This window comes from Malus sylvestris, chromosome 17 (genome assembly GCF_916048215.2).
Source record: "Malus sylvestris chromosome 17, drMalSylv7.2, whole genome shotgun sequence".
In the NCBI taxonomy this organism is placed as follows: Eukaryota; Viridiplantae; Streptophyta; class Magnoliopsida; order Rosales; family Rosaceae; genus Malus; species Malus sylvestris.
In genome coordinates, this window is record NC_062276.1 from 21,229,271 (window position 1) to 21,245,607 (window position 16,337).

Here is a 16,337-nt window from a genome sequence, read left to right on the forward strand (position 1 = left end):
AGGATGGGCGCCATATGTTGTCTTGAGAAGGCATGGCTGCCTCTTCACCAAAGTTCAAGTCAAAACGACAGTCGGATGGGCTAGACATTCTCATAAATGATGAAGGAGAAATGAGGTGCAATAAATCTCTGAAGTAAGGGAAAAATTCCTACAAGCAATAACTCTCTGAATGTACTTCTTGCACACAATTGGTGCCCTTATAAAAGAAAGGGCAACAGGGTCGTTGGTTCAAAAATCAAAGAGGCGCCACTCTCCGGATTCCGAAGAGGCACCACTTTCCACACGCAACATCAGCTCATCGGGTACCACATATAACTTTGCCAAAGATCTCTGACAAAGGTTATACATATAAATTTTAAAGGTCTAGCTACCCTACTATTACCCACAAAGGTAAAGGAACAGCACCACTGCTTGATAACTAGAAAGTTCCAATGTGTGTCAACCTCCGTGCTCTGTGGCAAGGCAGACTGGCAAAAATGCCCAACCTTTACTCACATTCGAGAAAACACTCCCAACAAGATTGCTTGTTCAAAAATCGAAAAGTCACCGCTCTCCGAATCTGGAAAGCCAGACTCCCAACAGGATTACGTGCTCAAAAATCGAAGAGACATTGCTCTTCGAATCTCAAGAGTCGGACTCCCAACAGGATTGCTTTCTCAAAAATCGAAGAGGCACCGCTCTCCGAATCTCGAGAGCCAGACTCCCAACAGGATTACGTGCTCAAAAATCGAAGAGTCACCGCCCTCCGAATCTCGAGAGCCAGACTCCCAATAGGATTACTTTCTCAAAAATCGAAGAGACACTGCTCTTCGAATCTCAAGAGTCAGACTCCCAACAGGATTGCTTTCTCAAAAATCGAAAAGGCACCGTTCTCTGAATCTCGAGAGCCAGATCCCCGACAAAATTGCTTGTTCGAAAACCAAAGAGGCACCGCTCTCCGAACTTCGGGAGCCAGATTTCTTTGGATAAAACTTGTCTACAATCTTCACATGCAACATCAGCTTTCCAGATACCACAGCCCACTTTTTCAAAATGCTCTGACAAAGTTAAAACACGTGAAGCTTGCAGCTCCCACTACATTGCTATGACCAAGAAGGGTAAAAGAATAGCACTACTACTTGTTGTTAGGGAGACTCCTATATATGTCGACATTCATCCTCCACAGCCAGGTAGACCTGCAAATAAAAAAATGCTCAACTTTTCTTCACATCCGATAGGGCACTCTCAGCAGAGTCTCTCGAAATACTCAGCTTTTTTTCCTCCCGATAATACCTCTGCAAACAAGCCACACCAGAGCAAGAGTATCTCATATCATCATGGTTAAAAGCAAGAGTATCCCATATCATGTTTTTTCCCTGTCTTTTCCTTTGGCCTTGTTCTTATCTGCAAGACAAGGAGAAAGAAAGTAATCAGTCAGCACTTAGAATCAAGCTTCCAGTCAGGAACTTACCTGGCATTGCTCTCGAGTACTCATCCTCAACATCTTATGCTTCTAGAGAAGATACCACATCTGCCTAAGGAACAGATAGGGCAAGTGAGAAAGATACAAGGAAGCATGTGGAGACAATCGTAACAAAACACGTGCTGATACATCCATTACTTTGTCAACAGCAAAAGTATCCCATATCATCAGGGTCGAACGTACTCTAGATTTGATGGACTTATTTTGACCCTCAAATTCTTGAGTCGGCCTTATACTCTGGAGGAAACCAGAAAACCCTCCAGCCCAATTCAAGAATAAGCCTGTGGAAAGTTACTTCTTGAAAAGAAAAAGTATCTTATATCATCTCTTATCCATTTGCCTCTCCTTATCCTTGTTGCTGTTGACGACATAATGAGAAGGAGAACAATCAATCGGAAGCCGAAGTCGAACCTCCGATCCAGATTACTTGCTTGGAAGTCTGATTGCTTACCTTGTCTGTTACCTCCTTCGGCAAATCTCCTAGCTCGGCGACTTGGGGGACTCCTACTATAAGGTTTGTATCGCACTTGACCAAGCCCGAAACTACAAGTAAGCTTCAAGTGAAATTGATACATTACCTTGTGCATCTTCATCGGTTAAAGATACCACCCCTGGATGGAGGAAAAGTACTTCCAAAGAAGATGCCACATCTACATATAAAATAGATAAGGCAAGTGAAGACGATACCACACTTCGGTATTTAGAAGTTTCGTGACTACTCAGCAGCTTGGATCTTGCAAGTTCCCAACCGAGAAGCTTCCCTCACTCTGGAACTTAAAGGAGAACTGTTTGTACCATACTTGACCAATCCTGAAACTACCGAGCACCGGTCAACGTTATACCGTCATGGACCCAGAAGAGTTTCCCTCCAACCAGGAGGCCAATCACAAAGCGACATGTGTCGACATCAGAAGCCAATCATAGCGCGACACGTGTCAACATCAGAAGCTAATCACAACACGACACGTGTCAATGTCAGAACAATGCTAGAAACTCTCTTCTATAAAAGGAGATCATTCTCCCACAATATTTCCTAATGTCATTTGTACTAAATCATTCACTAGTACTCACTAAAGGAGAGCTTAAACCTATGTACTTGTGTAAACCCTTCATAATTAATGAGAACTCCTTTACTCCGTGGACGTAGCCAATCTGGGTGAACCACATACATCTTGTGTTTGCTTCCCTATCTCTATCCATTTACATAATTATCCACACTAGTGACCGGAGCAATCTGGCGAAGGTCACAAACTTAACATTTTCTGTTGTACCAAAGTCCTCGCTGATTTTGTGCATCAACAATTTGAAACTTAGGAAATGACATTGTTTTGTAAGGGGCTGCCTCAAGAATGTGTGGATTGATGAAAATCATTGTGGAAATATTGTTGTTCAACACAATAGTTTTTTGTTGTTTATAGATGAGGAATTAAATCATTATTTTATATAATAAATATGAACAATTGAAAATAGAACAGAAAAATTTCATACCTCTGAATCATTTAACCTTAAGGCTTGTAAAAACACCCAAAACTGGTGGTGTCAAGTGTTCCAAAGCTTCGAAATCAAAGGTCCTTTTAGTGTCACCCACAACATTAGGTTAACATCTTCTTTCCTAAGTGAATGGATATTAAGAAAAAAAATTAGTATTTTGAATAAGATGTGCACCAATTTTAAGAAATTTAGATGTCTTAATATGTTGTTTACCTGATATTTTGCAACTTAACTTCGCATGTTTTCTCGATTTTCTCATTACCGATCATTTTGTCGTCCAAAGGCTTTATTACTACGGTGATGCGTCCCAGAACATTTCAATATTTGTCCAAATATTGTAATTAGATCTCAAAATGCTTAAAAAATATTGACAAAATGATACTAAACTAATATTAATTTATATATATATATATATATGTACAATTACCTGTGAGAATATCATATTGATCGATGCGAGAAGACGGTTGAGAATAATCAAGTAAGTAAAACTGATGTGAGGGAATGTGTAGATGAACACCTGATAACTTTTCAAAAAAAAAAATTGTATTGAAGCACACTTGTGCATCATGGGAGACAATTTTGTAAGACGGTTTACAACAACTGGTACAAAAGTGTGTGATCTCATAAACATGATTAGATTTAATCTTTGGAGCAACGTACTCGTAATCCATTTCTTTTGCAGAGGCTTGAATTGCATCTTTCTACATGATTAAAAATAAATTTAAAAAATTAGGAAGATAAATATGAACAGTACATCATTTAAAGTAAAAAAAATATCATACAACAATTAATAAAATCATGACTTTGTAAGTGAAGTCAGAACGAAAAGACAGTCTAGCAACACTAATGTGTATGTAAGTGAGGTGCAAATTGTAACGAAACCTGATAAAACACCTTATTTGTGTAATATGAGATAAGATGATAAATCAAGTAGACCTTCCAAATCCAATCCTATAGGTGAAGTGAGTGTGAAGAGATAGTCGAGCAACACTGGTGTAAAGTTATTTTGGTGGTATGAGATTTGAAGAGAAATCTAGTAGGCATTCCTTCCTATCTAATTCAAGCATTGGCAATGATGACCAGGAATATGTTTTTAAGACGGAGTGATTACATTTCTTATTTAGGTCAACATTATTAATAAATTCATGGATCATGGTATTATCAAAATTAAAAACCTAAAAAAACAAAATTCTTACCATTTCATCAACCAATATACATTAAAGACCGCCAAACGTATTATCCTTTCCTATAACTTTAGGTCTCAAAATTCTGCATACACAGACTTTGATCGTCTTATTAGACTGAAAAGGTAATAAACTTCGGATCTGATCTATCTTCATTCCACAACAAAACTGCAAGCAAATATACATGGGATTAGAATAGATGTGCAGAAATGTATGAAAATTTATACAAAAACATTCTAGCAAAGAATAGGAACACACATAATCTTTTTAGAACACTATAAATACAAACGATCTTAACCGAAGAATGCAAATTAACATGTTTTATCTAAACCATAGTCTTCTTCCTGTCATTATGTTTACTAACTCATACCATGTACAAAAACTAATCGCTTAAGATATGCCCTGAAAAAAAAAATCACACGCTTACTCACATAAAGCATCAAACTTTACTCAATCTGAAAATCCAAATCAGAAAAAAAAAAAAAAAAAAAAAATTAGGTGAGGTGATCTTTTACCAAACACCCCCTCTTTGTGCCTTCAAAGGCAAGTGCCTCAACTTCAACTGCTAATTCCTCCAACCTCATATACGCTTGCTTATTACTGATTAACCATTGAAAGAAAAGCTTTGAGTTAAGTAGATGCCATTGTCTTCTTCCACTTCCTTAAAACAACCACAAACCTATGTCGATGTGGATTCAGGGAAAAAATATATTTCAAAATCTAATCATCAAAATTAGGACAAAACAACTAAAATTAAAAAAAAAAATTGAACCCTGGAAAGAGAATATTTTCTGAAAATCAAAATAACCTATATGAAAAAGTGAAAAGATTTGTTGAGGAAGATTAAGAGTTCAATCCATACCTTGAATACTTGATAGTGAAGTCGTGAGGGATAGGTGTGAGAGATTAGGTGTGAGAGATTGTGAAATTGAATTTTTTGACATATTTGCATAAAATACGTCAACTTGAGATATTGTCGGATGAATACATTTTGAATAGATGGACTAAATCTGCAAAATCTTCGGTTACAGTAGACAACTCTGGTGTGAAGATATATGTTGACAAATCTGTACTTGAAAGAAGTGGTACATTATTCCAACAATATTCGCATTTGATTGATAAAGTGATTCTTTTGTGAGGCGATGGATATTGTGAATGAAAAGATTAAGCCATTAGTTGGTAGTAGCAATGAAAACGTGGAACCTTCTGCAACCAAAGAAGATATGGAACATCCTGCAAAAAAAAAAATTGATAGTAGATGATGTTGGTTTTCTTGAACCTGATCCTATTAAGACCAAAGGATCTGGAAAAAGACTTAAAATGGTTAATGGTAACCTTTGTCATGGGTGTGGGCAATATGGAGTTAATCATGACAAAAGAAATTGTCCGAAGCTCCACAATCGGTAAGAATACAAACTCCGTGTGTTTTTCTATGTATATCATGCAATTAATATATCAATAGTTGAAATGTGTTTGTTGTTTTTGATGTAGAATGGCCACTGTGGACCAAAATGTTCCATGAAAGTGTTATTCATAACAAGTAACCCTTCCAGGATTATTTGTAGATATAATAACATTATTATTTTTAATCAACATTTTTATGATTTCTAGTTTGGTTAACTACAAGATGATGAGCACTCAATATCTACAAGATGCTAATCTCATTTTTTTTGTTCCTGTGTTAATGGGGTTCCTCTACTTTGTATAAGTTTATTCCATGAATTTGGAGGAATTGCATGAACTTGAAGGAATTCAAGTATTTTGTATGACTTTATTCAGAAATTTATATTTCAATGACAACGAACAATAGCATACCAACTTTGGAGGCAACTTGGAAGACATCAAATGCCTTTTTTGATTTCATGAATATCAATCCAATTCTTTTACAATGCTTCTCATACACAATGAAAAACAATACCAATTTACAAAAATCGATAAGTAAAGACTTGAAAGGCTCCTGCTTGATCAAGCAGCAAGTGATTATTCATGAATAGTCCATATTCATAGTAAATACTTGAAGGGCTCTTGCAAAAAAAATGTGACAAGCAAAATCATTCGCGTTGTTTGATAGATAATTTTCTAGTGGGAAGAACACCAAAGGATCAACTATATCTAAGAAATATACTCAAAAGCAAATAGTAGCCTCAGTAGAAAGCAAATGTTCAAACAAGTATTGCAAATGGCATGATTGGCAAGATATGGCATATACATAGTCAATTTAATAAGTAAAAGCAAATGGCAAACAATTTAATTAGTAATGAAAATGGCAACCTCAATAGCAAGTCCTTGCCAATTGGTGGCTTTCCCTGCAAAATAAAACCCAAAAGGTTATAAGGTCCTAAGTTCATACTCTATTAATTTATTCCATTCAAATCTGTAAGCAAATTTGAATTAGAAATCAAAAGGTCTTTATCTTAAAACCTGAAAGAAAACACCAAATTTATGGACCCATTCAAATTTGTAACCAATTTGAATTAGAACTCAAAAGGCACTACAAAACTATGAACAAGTAGAGACCAATGCATTTGCACCTATTAATTAGAAATAGGGGCAAAATTTGAGGATTTCCACACCTAATAGTTAGGAGTGGCGGATATTGAAATTGCACCTAAAAAGAGCGTTGCTATTAATAAATAGGGGCAAATAAGCACTTATTTCCGCCCCTAATAGTTTTATAGTATTAGGGGCGATTATTAAGGCCCCTACTTTATTATATATTTATTATTATTGCATTTTGGGAATTATATTAATTAAAAACGTTTTTTAGGGTCAAATATGTTTACGATTATTTTTATTTTCCGCCACCACCCTAGACGAAAAAATAAACTGTCAATAAAAAAAATTAATATTAAAATGATTCATACTTCATTGACTATATACAAATGGTACAAGTAACATGATGAAGTTTAAGCCTATTAGATACAAATGGTAGTCTAAACAAAATTTATATGTCTAATCAATCTTCTGCATCTCAAATACCGAAATGATGAAAAGTTAAAAGCATGTGATCCATCTTGTAGATACACCACAGAAGGTAAAAGCAAATTAGAGTAAAACTATTTTTAGAAAAAATAAGAACCGAAACATTCAAATTATGTAGATCTCACAACCATGAAAAGAAACGAACAAACTAAAACAATCAAATTATGTACCTACCATTCACAAAACATCAAGAAAATAAAACCTGCAAAACAAACAAATAATCAAACCTAAATTAAGTCAATAGGGGTTTATGATGTAATTTATCATTTTGATAACATGCCTAATATTATACAAAAATAAAATGAAAAAAAATATGTATGAAGAACACACCTAACTAATTTCACTTCCAAATTTTCACACGCAACCATCAAATTTACCTACAAAACAACAGTTTGAGAGAAAAAAAACTTCAATCAAACTAAAAAAGTTTAGTTTTTTTCTCTACTACAAACCTTTTTAAATCTCTCTTTTGATATATTAGACTCATCAAAAGGAATATTGAAAGGTAGAAAATTATGAAAAGAATAGAAATGAAGAGAAAACAATATAAAATCTAGAACAAAAAGTGAAGAAGGAGGATAAAAATATGAAGGAACAAGAAAAAATGGAGATGAGAAGAAGAATATGAAGGAACAAGAAAAATGGAATGTGGTATGAAGAATCAACAAGTGGAGATGAGGAGTTTGTGCCGTGAAAGAAGATCAAGAGAGAAATATGGGGAATGTGTGTGTTGGTTATCCTAGAATTAAGGTTTTGATAAATGTCTTATTTATTTGATTAATAATTAAGAAAAACAAATTAAATATAAGGAGATAAATGCTTCTAATGTAAATTATTAAATTAAAAAATAATTTAAGTTAATAATATATATATTAGAGGCTCATTTATTTGCCACTAATAACTAAATTGTGTACATGTGGTTTTTTTTCGCCCCTAAAAGTGGTAACACTAATAGGGGCATTTATTGTTTGGCCCCTATTACAATTAATAGAGAAAAATCTATATTTGTACCCCTAATAAATATTAATAGGGGCAAATCATTATATCCATCTCTAATCCACCACCCCTAATAATCACTATTCTTGTAGTGAGGTTTTTACCCTAAAACCCCAAAAGAAAACCACCAAATTTATGGACCCATTCGAAACCGAAACCATCCCAAATCAAAACGGAAATAGGTTTTTGGTGTTTAGAATTCGAAAAATATAAACCCTAATTGTTCAACCCAATATCCAATTTATTCACCTAAAATAGTGAAGGTCTGTGTAGCAAGGAAGAGGAGAGAACCATAAAATAAAAAGGAAATAGGGAAAAGAAAAAAAAAGAAAAGGAAAAAAAGGATAAAGAAGATTTTAATCTCAACCATACAATTTCATTAAAGCTAATCCAACAGCCAAGAGGGTGCTCCCCATTTTTTTAGAAAAATGGGGATCCCTCTTGTTAAGGGATATATACATATATATATATATATATATAGGAAGCCTCTAAGGGAAGGGATCCCCATTTTAAAAAAAAATGAGCATTATTTGTGGGGTCCACACCACATCAAACTTTAACGATCCGAACCGTTTATTTTTCAAGTTACACCTAATAGATCATCCTTGCAAAATATTAGTCAAATCAGAAATATTTAAGACATCTAATTGGGTTAAAAAAAATTAATGAATACTTTGTTATATAAGAAACAATGAAATTTTATGTTGATAATTAAATAGGCAAATGGTTTTGGATTGAATTGAATTTTTTCAAGGATGATCTATGAATCGAGACTTACAAAACAAACGGTTCGAATCGTTGAAGGTCAATGTGGAATGGGCCCACACCTAATCCCCATTTAAAAAATATTTTTAATTTATCTATTTTAATTCTTTTAATGTGATTTCTCGATTTTACCCTTATATTACTTTTAAAGTCTACAATCTTGAAAACCTCATTAAGTATGATGACATAAATATTTATAGGGAGTTGTAAAGACCTTCTATGCTCTAGAAGCAAGTCGGCTTTACAATTGTTTACTTTGAGGTTTTCCAGTGGACCTTATGTGCAAAAGACTCTAAGGCCTACATAAGAATTAGAGTGTGATTATCATGAAAATGGAAACATGCTTGAGGCTTATGTGACTAACACAACCATTCTGAACACACACACACACACATATATATAGCTAAGCTGTTGAAATCCATACAGAGAATTTGGACATGATCGAGAACTTTTCAATGGAACTCTCTTTTTTAAGATTGTTTGGATGTTATGTTTAGTTCTTGTGAGTTGTTTAATTTTTCCATGGTTAAAATTTCAGAAAGGAAAAAACTTGAGATTATGTCTCATTGTGATGTTCAAGATACGAACTATGACACCACAAACTACTATGTTGTATTTTAGAAAGATTACTTGTTGCCTTCGCTTAGCAACAATTTTATTTTGTATAATTTTTTTTTGTTTCTGTATCAAATCTACCATAAACAATGAGCCTACTTACACCTTCCCACTCATTTTTTGTTCTTCATTGTTTTCGCGGGAAATTAAGTGTTGGAGTTTTTTTCCATTGGGTTGATGGCTGCTGCTTTGGATTTTACTTACATTGATTGTTATTTGTTATGCGATTTGAAATTCAAATTATATTTTATCATATTTTGTTTCCTTTTGATATTTTTCAAGGATCTGTTTGGGATTCTAGTAATAGTGTTCAGATTTTGGAAATTGTTCTCTCTTTTGTGTAGAACTTCAAATCTGGGGTCATTGTTTCTGATTTAATTTGTATCAATTTTTTTCATTATTGGAGCAAATCTAGAAAAAAATAAATAAATCTACCAGAAATCCCTCCAATTTTTTTTTGTAAGCAAAATCAATTTCAAATGAAAGATTAGTAAGGCTTTCAAGAAAAGAAAAACATGCTCAAAATCTACAATTTATTTAAGTCATCAAAAATTATACTTAATGAGGTTTTCAAAATTTTGTGCACATTAAAAACAATATAAAGGCAAAATCGGAAATCACATTAAAAGAATTAAAATAGATAAGTTAAAAATATAGAAGGAGTGTGGATTGAGATTTTAGGAGTGCTAATAACAGCTTCCTCTATATATATATATATATATATATATATATATATAAACATGGGTATATTCATGAAAATTAACTAAAAATTATAGTACCATAAAACGTTTGGTAGTTTCTTCAAACCCGAAGCATGGGTATATTCTTCAAAACCACAAAAAAAAAATAGAATTAAGGTTAATAACACTAGTAAATTTCTTCTAATAAACTTGACATGGATACTGTGGATGCAAATTTCCGCCTTCTTCTTCTTGGACGAAAATGCACCTGCAAAATCAAGGCCAAGAGTCTCACGCGCCCACAATGATTTTTTTTTTGGGGGGGGGGGAGGGGCGGGCTTTAGCCGAACAACCTCCGATGCTAAAGTTAGAATTTGAGGGAAAAGTGTTTAGAGAAATTGGAGAATTTTAGAAGTGAATTGGACTATATTTTTTGGAGAAATAAGGGCTATTTATATGGGTATGGCTGGCCCTCTTTGGAGAAAATGGGTCCAGCCACTTTTGGTGGTTTGGCTCTAATTGCAAGATATTATGTCAAAATAATATTTTGAAATCAATTAGAAAATTAATCAATTAATTTTGGTAATCAATCCTAATTTGAAAGAATAATTGGGAGTTACCTTGTGGGGAGGATATAATGAGGATTGATGAATTAGGTTTTGAATAAATACCTATTTTGATCACCTTTGACCTTGATTGAGCCATTATTGTCCGCTGCTTGCGTGTGGGAATTCCGGTGTGCCTTGAGTATAATTTTATCTTTTTACCCAAAAATCTACATGTCACCTCCATATTTTTCTTGACTATTTTTGGCTTCTCAAATTAGTGAAAAAAAATGTACCCATATAAGTTTTTTAAAAATTGGCACGTTTTACATATAATAAATTGGTACATCTGAAAATGTGTACATTTAAAATTTTTAAAAAAATTGGGTAAATTACATAAAATTACCTCAACTATAGGTTGCACCACAATTTCATACCTCATGTTTTAAACATTGCAATGTCATACCTCAATTTATGAATTCGTTGTCATGTTAGACCTTCGTTAGTAATTCCGTCAAATTGGCTGTTAAGTGATGATTTGGCAAATAGAGAGTCCATATATTTGTTGACATGGCAGTCCACTTGTGCCATTCAAATTTTTTTTTATAAAATATATCATTTAAAATAATACATTTTTATGTCAAAATTAAATACAAAAGAGTGGGCCCTACCCCCTTCAAATCACTCTGACCAGCCTTCCGCTCTCGCTGACCTCCCCTCTTCAGTTTAAACCAAACTCTGAATTCAAACCTGAAACCAAACCCTAAATTCAAAACCTTCTTCTCTCCTACTCCCACTCTCGGATTCAAAACCAAATCCAATACAACCCAATCCCTACTCTCCCTTAAACCCTCAACAACACTCTCACCACAAACCCCCAATTCCTAATCCCCCAAAACTCATCTCAGCCCCCATCACCCCTAACCCACCTCTCAACTTGCACCCTCACCACCCTCTTTGCCCTTTTCGTTCTTGAAATTGATTGCAGAGAGAAAATTGATTATATAATAGGTAGAGAATCAGGCTTAATTTTTTTTTATTAAGCTCAAGAGGAAGCTTTAATTTTGTGGAAATAGAGGAAATTCAATTAAGCTCACGAATGTATTGAAAAGCTCGACGGCCACGGAGAAGGCCAGCGGTGGAATCGGAATCGGAATCGGAATCGAAGAGCCGCATTTCAACAAAGACGACAACCCCGTTTCCAAAGAAAATAAAAAAGAATGCACTAGTCCTTCACTTCAATTAAGCAATGAAAATCCCCAAATTTTAGAGGTTTTATACTCGCAGAGAATTGTAGAAACATGCAGCTACAAAATGAAAATTAGAAGTGCAGAAGCATATATCAAATCAACAAGCACTAGTTGTCTTGACAATTGATGCCAAATATCAATTACAGAGAATTCTTTCGAACAAGAAGATGAGCTTTTTGAACAAGAATATGAGCTTTAGAGAAGGTGGTGCCATGGTAAGTGGATGGGTAAGAGATGGTAGGCTACCGGCAAATAATTGGATAGTTGGATTTTTTTTGTTTCCTCACCTTAATTCAAATAGGGGTAAAAGAGGAAGTTCACATGACAAACTTAAATGTGGGGTGTCTTCGTAAGATTGTGGGGTGTTAATAGAATTACCCTAATAATAATAATAATAATAAATAAATAAATAAATAGCTCGAGACCTAGCAATCCGAATAAAAGATATAAAACTATTGAAAATGAATTTCACATATATGGAAGAAAGGATCTTGCATAGACATATATATAAGGATTTAAGCTACTTTCTATATTGCCAATTAGTTTCATAATGGAATCTTAAACCTTTATTTTTATTTTTTTTTGGCTAAAGGAGATGCCATATTGAAGCTAAAAAAATGAAAGATTCACTAACACGCAATTGAAGAACTTTGGTAAGTACTTTTTGCAGACATAAAGCTCCAAGTAATGTCACTGAAAGAACAAAATGCTCCTTCATTTTTGTTTTTATAAGCTTTTCTTCCTCTTGTTGTCCTCAATAATTATTAATATAAAATTTGAACTCATGATCCCACCGAGTATCACTAGACATAATTTTCATGGGTTTTACCTCTGACGCTTAGTGTTGGTTGTGAGATCCGCACACATAATAAGATGAATTATGTGTTAATTTGAAGGTGCCTTAGCAAAACCTCTAGCATGCTCCTAGGCTCTCTTACACATTTATTTTTCAGGCGTGCCACTGTTGGCTAAGACCAACAATTGATTGATTAGTTTGTTTGTTTTTAGGTCATTTGCTTTCACCACAAGTAAATTAAGCTTCTTATAAAAAGATTGTACCATGAGGAGGGGTTAAATCTATGTTAGTTTCTTTTATATGCCTTGGTGACAATGGCTTTATATTTTCCTTATGTTCATGCAAAGAAAAACCCACAAACTGCCTAGAACTAGTCCAAGTCAATTTGTAACCCTTATGTAAAGAGAACGACAAAAAGTAAAGCAAAATAGAGAATAAGTGAAGCATTGAATATAAGGAACTTGCAAAGACTTGCCAAATGTTAACTAAAAGAGCAATAAATTGTGGAAATAAATGACAAATTCAAGTATTCAGACAAAGTTTAAACCTTTCGAACAAGTTTAACAGCCAATCAAGCAAGTTCTTGCAAGCATAGAATATGTTTAAGAAAGAAAATTCTATTACTAAAAATTGATACTATAAGGGAAGTAGCAGAGCTATAAATATAAAGAGTGCTTGGAATACAAAAGGAATATATGAAAAAGTAGGATGCATAGCTTTGTTGAAGTCTTTTTGCCGCCGGCCTCTTGCCATGGCTTGGGGACGGTAGCAACCCATCCATGTCTCCCTCTAGCTTCCCTTTCTTTCCTCTCCTCACTTAGCTTTCCTTCTCCTCCCTTCCGCTCCTCCTTTAACCTTCTTCCCCCATCTTAGTTTCAACACGATTTCTTTTCTCCCTCCTGTTTGTTCTTTCCTACCATTTTGTGTACTACAGTTCTAGGGCTTCGTGTCTCCTACCCAGATCCAGGTTTTGCCCTTCTCAGTTTCTTGATTTGGGTTTGATTCGGGTCTAGGGTTCAGATTGGGATTGTTGATGGTTTGGATCCACTTCCGTCTACCTGATTCGGTGTTATGGTACTCTCATCGACGTTTTCTGTGGTACCCTGCCTTCTACGCCCAAATATGTTGTGACACCTTGTGCACCACTACAGCACCTCTGCGCCGCAGCACCATAGCCTTGGGTATGCTAATCTGGAGGTTGCACCATTTGTGGCAGCCTCGTCGCATGAAAATTTCAGATCTGGAATTTCCGACCTGAGTTTCAATATTTGCGGCTCTGCTGCTTGTTTTGAATTGTTGAGGGTGGAGATTCATTTTGTGCCATTGCAAGTGGCTCTTGTCTAGGTTTTGTATCCATCCACGAATTAGGCGACATGTGGTTCCGTTCTCGAAGTAGTCTATAGTTTGTTTGGAGTAGTCTGGTTTAGTTTGATTTAGATTAGTTTAATTTAGTGTTGCTTAGTTAGTTATGTTGTCTCGCCTAGTGAGTGTTGTGGCCTCACTGCAATGATGGCTGGATATAGTTTGCACATTTAGTGATGTGTTATGTGGTCTCGTCTACCTACGATGACTTTATGTGGTCTTGCTTCCGCGATGACTTTATGTGGCTTCGCTATTCGACGATGACCTTTTTACAGTTGCTAATGCAAGTTTGTTATATGGGTGGCTTGTGAAGTTTTCATACATGTGGTAGTTGCTAAGGGGTTTACTGTGTTGTCTTGTTTGAGCAAATTCACCTCTAGATCATTTTCTTGGTCACTGGAGTTTTATACCCAATTGGCACTTATGTATTGTTTGAGATGATTAATGAAATACCAATCTATCGTTGCTTGTCAAAAAAAAAAAAAAAAAGATCTTTTTGTATGTTGAGTTAAGTGTCCTTTTCTTCAACCTTTCCACTACCTTTTACATAATTGCTTCTTTCTTGTAGAATAAGTTCTCAGTTCAGTCCTGCTTGTCCAAGTGATTGATGTGATTAAGGATGAGTTTCCACTTGGATACTTGAGTTTTGATCCTCTTGAACTACAAAATTGCCATTGAAAAACACTTTTTTCTCTGTAAAACGCAACTGAACAACCATCCTTCAGTGTTGCCGCTCATAAAGCACCCTTTAAACTTTGGTCCACACACTGTTCACATGTTCCAAAATTAAATACCCAATAAAAAAATTTAGTGATTTCAACGAGGTGGGCCTTGAGCAGGCCCAATGCCTAATTTAAGTCCAAACACTTAAGAATATTTTGGTCTTAGTTTTTTAATAGATGATGTAACAGCACTTCATATATACTTAAGAGTAAATAAGATTAACAAATTTGATACACGCAATAAAGCATTGCTACAATATTTACAAGAAAGAGATTTATCATAAAATTGAATAAATCAAACCCAACAAATGTAAAAAGTTAAATAAAATGTGTAAATTATTTTCGTATTTGAAACGTAAAGCCAAAACATAGACAAGATCCAAAAGTAGTGGGGCCTTGGGCAGAGATTCATGTATCAAATCAGCAATGCAAGCTTAGAAATATTCTCAAGTACAAGGCGGCCAGTCTGGATTTTGATTGCTTAGTACAAAAATAATGATTAATTTTAATTCATACAATAAATTACTTGAGTACACAGATACTAAACCAAACCAAATCCACATGCTCCCAGCATCCAGCTTGCCGAACGGGTCCCATCATTGTGTTTGGTTTTCTTCACTGCTGGATGCCTAAGCAATTAGGTTTCCGTTTTGGTGTGCTTGGTACGTGGGATGGGACGGTTCCATCCCATGTTTGATGCGCAAAAATTATGTGGAACGCGTGTTCCACAAAATGAAAATGGGTTAATTTTTGGTCCCCCTTTCTCCCCCCCAGAACGGGTTTTTCCATCCCGTGGAACACAAAAATCATAAAATTTAACACAAAAATACCCCATAGCTTTTTCAATATTTACACCTTCTAAATCATACAACAAACCCTATCTATTTTCTTCCCTGCCTCTATGAAGTTCTTCATCCCTGCATCTCCCCTTCGCAAAGTCAACCCTGATTACCAATTCACTAACCAACCATATACCAACAAACAATTTAGAAAAAGGAAATCTTCTTTCTGGTTTTTTTTCAAAAGTTTAACCCAAAACTAGACCCCTTTCACCTCAAATGTCGTTGCACCTTTTGCCGAAATCTCCCAATCCTTCAACCACCAGACACACCCTGTAGCTCCGATTCTTCACCACTTTCCTAAACTTCTCTTTCCTCACATCCATTATGTACGGATCCACCGCTGTTGAGAAAAGCACCTTCACCGCAGTTGAACTTGTCCAGATACAGGAACCACCGACCGCCGATTTGGTGCGCAGACTCGTGGCGGTGTTCCATTTTCATCAGGCGCGCGACCTCATTTTTCTTCCTCATAAGCTCTTCCACTGTTTCCTGAGTCAGGTTCTCCGGCGATTCTAGGGTTGAGTCCACGGAGTGAAGAGGAGGGAGGGAAGAGGAGGGAGGGGGAATGGGGGAGAGAGACGGTGGATCGATTGGTTCGGAGGGTGGAGGTTATTAAGGAGAGAGATGTACGGACTAGGGTTTTGC

General features: G+C 35.3%; 1 long non-coding RNA gene across 1 annotated transcript; it reads right to left on the reverse strand.

The window, feature by feature from the left end:
- Positions 1–6,979: 6,979 nt before the first annotated feature.
- On the reverse strand, positions 6,980–7,694 carry LOC126609784 (uncharacterized). The gene is made up of 3 exons (XR_007618294.1): positions 7,572–7,694; positions 7,450–7,496; positions 6,980–7,321 (listed from the first exon to the last, which is right to left on the reverse strand). It is a non-coding gene; the product is annotated as an uncharacterized LOC126609784 (long non-coding RNA).
- Between the last annotated feature and the right edge of the window lie 8,643 nt (positions 7,695–16,337).